Source organism: Corvus kubaryi, unplaced genomic scaffold (genome assembly GCF_017639235.1).
Source record: "Corvus kubaryi isolate FWS band 111438036 unplaced genomic scaffold, C.kubaryi_AGA036_p1.0 37357, whole genome shotgun sequence".
NCBI lineage: Eukaryota > Metazoa > Chordata > Aves > Passeriformes > Corvidae > Corvus > Corvus kubaryi.
The window spans coordinates 15,856,091-15,863,261 of record NW_024581117.1 but is presented as its reverse complement, the minus strand read 5'-3'; positions in this window follow the sequence as shown (position 1 = coordinate 15,863,261).

Genomic DNA, 7,171 nt, shown 5'->3' with positions numbered 1-7,171 from the left:
GAGAGGAGCCCCGGGCCGCGAAACGTGCTCCGTGCTCGCGGCGGCGGCGTCGCCCCTGGCCGGACCCTCCGGGAGGGAGCGGGGAGGGGGCGGCTCGGCGGGGCGCTCGCCGCACCGAGCCCTCCCGGCAGGCGGCAAAACGCGCCCTGGATCCCCGAAGCCGGAGCGGGATTCGCCGCCCCCCACACCCCCGCGCCCCGGGGTGACCCGGCACGGCCCCGGGAACAGGGAGAGTGGCGGCAGCGCCCCCACAGCTGCCCACAAGGGCCGCCATCGGCGTGGCAGGCTGGTAACGCCGGGGGGTATTTAACAACAACAACAACAACAAAATAAATTAAATGACGGTAATAAGAGAAAAGGCAAATTATCCCGTTACTTGCGGAGGCTGTGCTTTGACACCGCGTACCTCCCGGTCAGCTACGGTGGTGGCACTCTCTAAAATAATCCCTTTTATTTTTAGCCTGGAGGAGGGAAAGTCTGGTCAGCCGTGACGGGCGAGGGGCTCACTGAGGGTCAAACCCCCTTCCCCTTACATGTGTCATCCAGGAGGACTCTCGAACACCAGCGTCCATCAGGCCCCGGCCATCCCACGCGTGGACCAAATACCCCCAGAAGCATGGGGAAGATGCTGGCTGAGAAGGAAGATCTGCTGAGCCATCCTCTCCCATCCTCCCTGCAAGGATGTTAACTATAATGAGCCTTGCTCTTTCCCCATCCCCCCACCTCATCCATTAAGAGCCACTGATGATACTGCTGCTCCTTCCCAGAGGGAAAGGGGTGAGTAAAATGTTATAGTAAGAGGAAGAGTCAGTCCACTGACTGACTTCTTCCACCACTCATTATCACCACAGCCTTTTGTGAAAAGCAGGCCACCAAATTTAACATCTCTTCAGACTGAAAAACAGATGTGGAAATGGGATGTGTGAAACAATATACCCAAGCAGTACTTTTTAAAAAAGGTTTCATTATTATTACGTCTGTAGCTGTTATAGAGCACTTCAACTGTGAACCAACCCAGTCAAATGTGAGCCTGCAGAGAGGCTTTTCTGCTGCACACAAGGGAGCAGTACTGTCCACATCCATCCATTCCTAGAGATACTTTAAATGCCAACATTTTGCTGGTTTAAGTGACGTGATAAAGGAGAAGCAGTGGCACAGATCTGCACAACTCCTTGTCACTGCTGCTTTTCAGTGACAGTGGGTAGGAAGCCTATCACCAATTTGTACCTCCATCCTCTTCCAACCTACCTTACATGTCCTTGCAGTGAAAGAGGAGTACAGTCTGGGAATCCAAGCCAAGCTCACAGACACTTCAGATGAAACAAAGTGAAACCTACACCACAGACACCTGAATTTTGAACAGTTGCCCTCAGTGGCAGGGAATTTCAGCAGTGCACAAGTTCTCTTTGCTAGGTGTAACCATACCATCTCCTCCTAAGGGCTGGATATCAAGACTTATGTCATTCCAAAGACTTATTCTGCTAAAAAATAAGGTAACACAAGCTATTTTTATAAGATAAAATAATAGGTGGTCTGAGAGGTAAAATAACTATTGCTCCCAAACTGCTGCATGCAGAAGTTGAAGGAACTAGAACTTGATGATAAAACCCCACAGAATCAGAATATGTTTCTTGGGAAGATGGCAATAAGTTGGAAGTTGTGGGCTTGAATAAAATGCAGAGAAAGAAATTAGTAACTTGGGGGGAAGCTACAAGCAATGAGGGCTAAGGTTTATTTAGAATAAGCAGGTTAATCGGAGCACCCAAGCATCAACACACACAATCACAGCTGCATTAGAAACAATGCCAAGGGCTAGGAAACAAACAAGAACTAACAATTGTTCATTTTCGCACCCACAGACTTATGTGCTCATGGTCTGAGGTCTTTCATCCTGGAAAGTAAATAGCACCAGGTCACAATCTTTTCTAGCAACAGTAAGATACTCAGCCTACCAAGACAAGCTGCGCATAAACGTTTGGAAAAAGATCTCACAGTAATGACTGTCTGGGCAACAAAATGGTAGATGAAATCCTTTCACTAAAATGCAAAGTGAGGCACATGGAGGGAAATATGGAAATCACAACCTCTAACTTCACTCCTACCATTCAAAATAAAAATCCTGATACTGTGACAGGTGCACCAGTGAAGCTGTTCTGTGTGCTCAAGTGCAGTGTTGGGCATTATTACAAAAGAAGGGGAGAACTGAACAGGAAACACCCCTACAACATCATTATTTAGCCCAGATCTCTTGTCCTCTTACACCTCAAATATAACATGCAGTCTGGTTTGCTTAAAAGGTGTAAAGGGAAGCTCAAAAGACACAAAACAGCAAGTGTATGCAAAAGCGCACAGAGCAGCTAAATGTACCAATATTTCCATCCTAGAAAGGCAGCAATCTGGATGAAAACCCAACCAATATACTGTACAAACAAAACCAGCAAGGAAAGTAATATCAGAGAGAGATACTCATTCACTCAATGAGTGTTTAGAGAAACAGTAACTGTTTCTGTAAAGTAGAGGATATCAAGGCAATATATCAAACATTTAATCAGAACACCGACAGCAATTTCATACAACGTTGTCAAACCACAGAACTCACTGCTATAGCATACTGAAGAGACAAAACACTTTAGAGGTTGTTTTTTTTTTAAAGCAAAATTAATGGAAGAAAGTTTAATCAAAATCACACAGCATAGAAGTACTATTTTAGCTATACATTACTTGAAGCTGGAAGTGTCTACTAAATGCCCTGTATGCTACCCAAGCCTCCTTCCCTGTGTACATGTCACTAGCTATTTTTCTGAGTAAGGTTTTAAGCTGGTGGACCTTTGATCTGACACAGTGCTCCTATCCCTATGCTATTCTTCAGAATAAAACACATAACACCTATGTACAGAAAGAATAAAACTGAGCAATGTTGTGTGAAGAAATAAAGTGCACAAACCTGTAAGTAGCTCTGCATTGCAGGCAGCACTGGCAAAATTTGAGTCTGTGGTGATCATGAGGGAGCTGTGAGGGGCAGCTGCTCCCTGACAGACAGAGAGCCCCACACAACAGCCAGCAGGACAAGGACCTCACCAGCCAGCACCCAACCCCACTGTACACACATAGGGTAAACAGAACAGGCCCAGTAGCACCATCTGCATTCAGGCATAAGGCCAGGTAATAAAACAGCTTCCAGGAGATGAGGTAGGTCTGAAGTTAAACTAAGAACTCAATCTGTAGGTCACAAGCAGGTCTGGGGACCCATAGCATAAGGACAAATACACAAAACCTAAGTGAATGCTGAACAAAGTCCATGCAGACTAAAAAGGCCAAACCTAAACCAAAGCTCTAAATAAACAGGGCCCATAGGTAAGCCAGGGTTAAGCTTAAATAGAGCTCCTGGGCCCATGGGCAAAAGATGTGGGTGGAGACTCCAGATGCAGCTGGTCAGGTCCATTATTAGTGCCCTCAGTGCCTTGACCCTGGAAACAGAATTATTGAGGTATGCTGTCCCTAAATTAGTCCTGCAGAGTCATCTGGATCAGACCTGTGCAACAGGCACAGCATCAGTCCAAGCTAAGAAAGGTTAGATTGATGCTGAGCTTTAGCCCTTCACAAACCAAAAGCTCTGAGAATTACACTACAAAGACACCTAAACTGCTTTTTGAGGGACAGATTTGATCTAACCAGGCCTATCTTAGCTAGCCCTGTTTCCCTCGTAGTGGAAAGATGATAGTGAAACATTAGAGCTGTCTGCTCGTGTGATTACAAAACATGGATTACAGCTTCTACTTTCTACCAAAGCCTCCCTCACATTTATTAGCTCAGACTCCAGTGTGACAAAGTGACCAGCCTGCTCACAGCCCAGATGTGACTTACGAACCTGCATGCCACACTGGTGTGGGGTGCTGTGCTTGTGAACTCAGCTGAGCACAGGCCAAACACTCTCAATGCCTTTGGATTTATAATACAGATGATCAGATAAAGCACCCACAGCATTGTTAGTTGGCACTATCTGAAAGAGAAAAGTCTTGAACAACATGAGTTTAATGCAGAAACTCTTGAATTCTGTTTGTGGTTTTGACAATGACTTCCTCATTTAGTCTTTCTTGGCCCTGGTTCTGTAGATAGTATCTACCTGCCTGATTGGCACTGAAAACAGGTTAACATCTGTAGGCATGCTGAACAGAGACACTTTAAGCCTTAACGCCGTTTTATGTGATTAAGGCCAGAAGGGACTACGATTTCATTTTCTGATACCCATTATACAGGCCCATTGCATTTACTCTAAATAATTCCTGACAGATGTTCCTGACCTGCAGTCTCACCTGGGGCCTCCACCCACACACCTGATTCACGGGCCCAGGAACTCCATTTAAGCTCAGGCCTGGCCAGTCCATTGTTCCCTGTCTAAGCTAAGGTGTAGGTGTGCTTACTTTGGGTGTTGCTTCTGGTCTTGTGTGTTGTCTGGACTTGGTTTCTAGATGAACCTTAGGCTTGTCTCTAGCCTTGTTTTGAGCCTTATTTTCTCTTCCTTTCTAGATGCCCCATAGACCTGCTTTGTGCCCTCCCTGTGACTGAGGCTGGAGCCTGTTCCCAGGGTCCTACTGCAGGGCTGTGCCCTGTCAGTGAAGATACTTCCTGTCCTGTGGTCATAGCTGGCTCCTTACTTACCTCAGGAAAAAACACTTCTGCCTACTTGCTGACAGAGATAAAGCGAGCTTAAGATAGCACAGTGCCAAGGAACTGAGGTTTGCTAGAGTATTTTTAATCTCCAAGCTGTGATTTTTGTGGCAGAAGAGGAATGAGTCTCATGTGTGGAAAGTTACATACTTCTGATGTCCTCAGATATGGTTTCAGGTAAATGAACAGGCAGCTAGACAGATGTTACTTCAGATCACTAATTAGTAAAGACCAGAAGCAAGTCTAAAGACTTAAAAAGCTTATGGTCCAGAGAGATATGATACCTGAGGGTAATCTGTACAACTATCCCAAAATAGGGCTTGGTGTACACCAGCATTTTTAGAACACTGAAAATAATTTTTTTAGTAGCCACTACTAGGAGGAGAGCTTACCTGACTTGAGTCTTGAAAATCTATTTTAATTGATACATATTTAAAATATGTTTACAAACCCAAGCATCTTTAACAACAACAAAAAATCAGAAATAAATTGTAGCAATTGCTAAAACTACCTACCTGCTTCATTTTTTTCTTCAAATTTGTAGCTCTGTTCTTGAGTACTGTAATTTTAATGTCTTCCCCTGCTAACTGTTGATTTACTGTGGGAGGATGACACAGTGTCACACATGAGTATAACCCAAATGACATTAAAATTGCTGATGACTTTTAAGAATGGGTCATAAAAGAGATGTCACCAGAGAAACCCTGTAAAAGGTGTAAACACTTCAAGATAAAAAGATGAAGTAACAGCTAGGACAATGTTACAATTTGAAGGTGCAAATGAACTACTACAGAGGCTAATGAAGAAAACAGAACCTGAGAGCACTTTATACCAGCAAGTATTTAAAAAACCCCAACAAAGCCATTCACGTAAAGCTTGTTGCTGAATTCCTTTGTGTGTTAGTATATCTATACAAGATGTTCTGTTTAGTTTCGTAATGCAAGCTTTTTACTGCTTTCCTAAACAGTATGCATGCATGGGGCACACCTCCCTAAATTATGAGGGTTGACAAAGCATCTACTTGAAATATCCTGTCTGTAGCTAAGAGAAGTAACAGCCCATCTATGTGATTATTGATTTTTCTAGTCTGTGGTGAAACTCTAGAAACGTGATGACTTTCAGCTGTTAGTGCAGTTGCCGTGCTTTTCTGTGTGAAATCGGTAAATTAGATTCCTACAGCTGGAGCTGTTAACACAGTATGGTTGCTGTGGTGGGAGGAGGCTTTTCCTGAGCAGAAACCCAAAAGAATACAAACTGGGTGGAGAAAATGGCATCAGCAGTGACTACAAAACCTGCTTCAGTTAATCACACAACAGTTGCCTTTTCATTAGACTTAAAAATCAGAATAACTTCAACAAAAAATATTAATTTTGCAGGTTTATTACAAAAGGTAAAAAGGCTTGAGAGTTTTCTCCTATAAAGAACTTATTTCATGTTTTCTAGAAGAAATTTATTTTTTTTAAGTTATTGGAAAAAATGAATATTGCAACAGCCATTTCCCAAATATATAAATGATGCAATGATCAAACAGAGCAAAATGAAGTTTTCTTGATTCTGAAGCATGCTTAATTTTAAGGAATATAATCTATTAAAGGGAAAAATTAGTAACTTCTCTTGAAGGCAATCTGACACAAGCAAGAAGCAAAAATATTCTGGTGATTTGCTTGGAAAGTGATTCCTTTTTTTTGTGCAAGCATAGAGATCTGTTTAACTGGGGTTTTTCATGTTAGAAGACTTACTTTTTTAAAAGGCATATTGGTATATGAAATACTTGAAACCCAGATCAAGATGTACGGGGCAAAAAGTATATGAGGAATAGGTGAGTAACTGCAGAAAACTAAGAGTAAAGCTGACAGCATGAGCTTTCTCACTAGACGGCATCAGGTATGCTCTCCCTCCTTGCTCCATGCACCAGCATTCAGAAGGTGTTTTGTTTTTTTTCAAGAGCTGAAAACAGAAGTTCAAATGCCTCCTGGAAAGCCCTATACAGTGTAGGCAACAGAGATATCACAGAAAACCTAAAAAATTGTCCAAAATGTTGACAGCTGCAGAATGATACTGTGTTTGAGCTTTCTAAATCTAAACCCGCTAATTTTTCTCTATTTTTTTTTCAATATCGGTTTCCCTTTTTGATGCATTTTGAAACTTGCATACAAATAATCATACTGAGTGTTTTTTCTGGGTATGAAACTATAATTGTAGACAGAAGAAATATTAATGTTCCAGCACGAAGTTTAAGTAGCTATTTAAACGGTTAAAAATAAACCGATATATTTTATTGTATAACCTAATTAGAGCTCTTCAGGTTTTGGTTATGTGCACCCATAGGTCTAAATACACGTTCGCGAAGTGAGTGGATGACTGTTTTTAAGGAGCAGCAAGCGATCCCCGGGGGCCCTAATAAACCGGTTCCACGCCTCATCGTGCTCCGGAGCAGGTAAGGGGTGAGAAGCGGCCCCTGCAGCGGCTGCGGCGGTGTTAACAATGGGAATCCCGGAGAAAT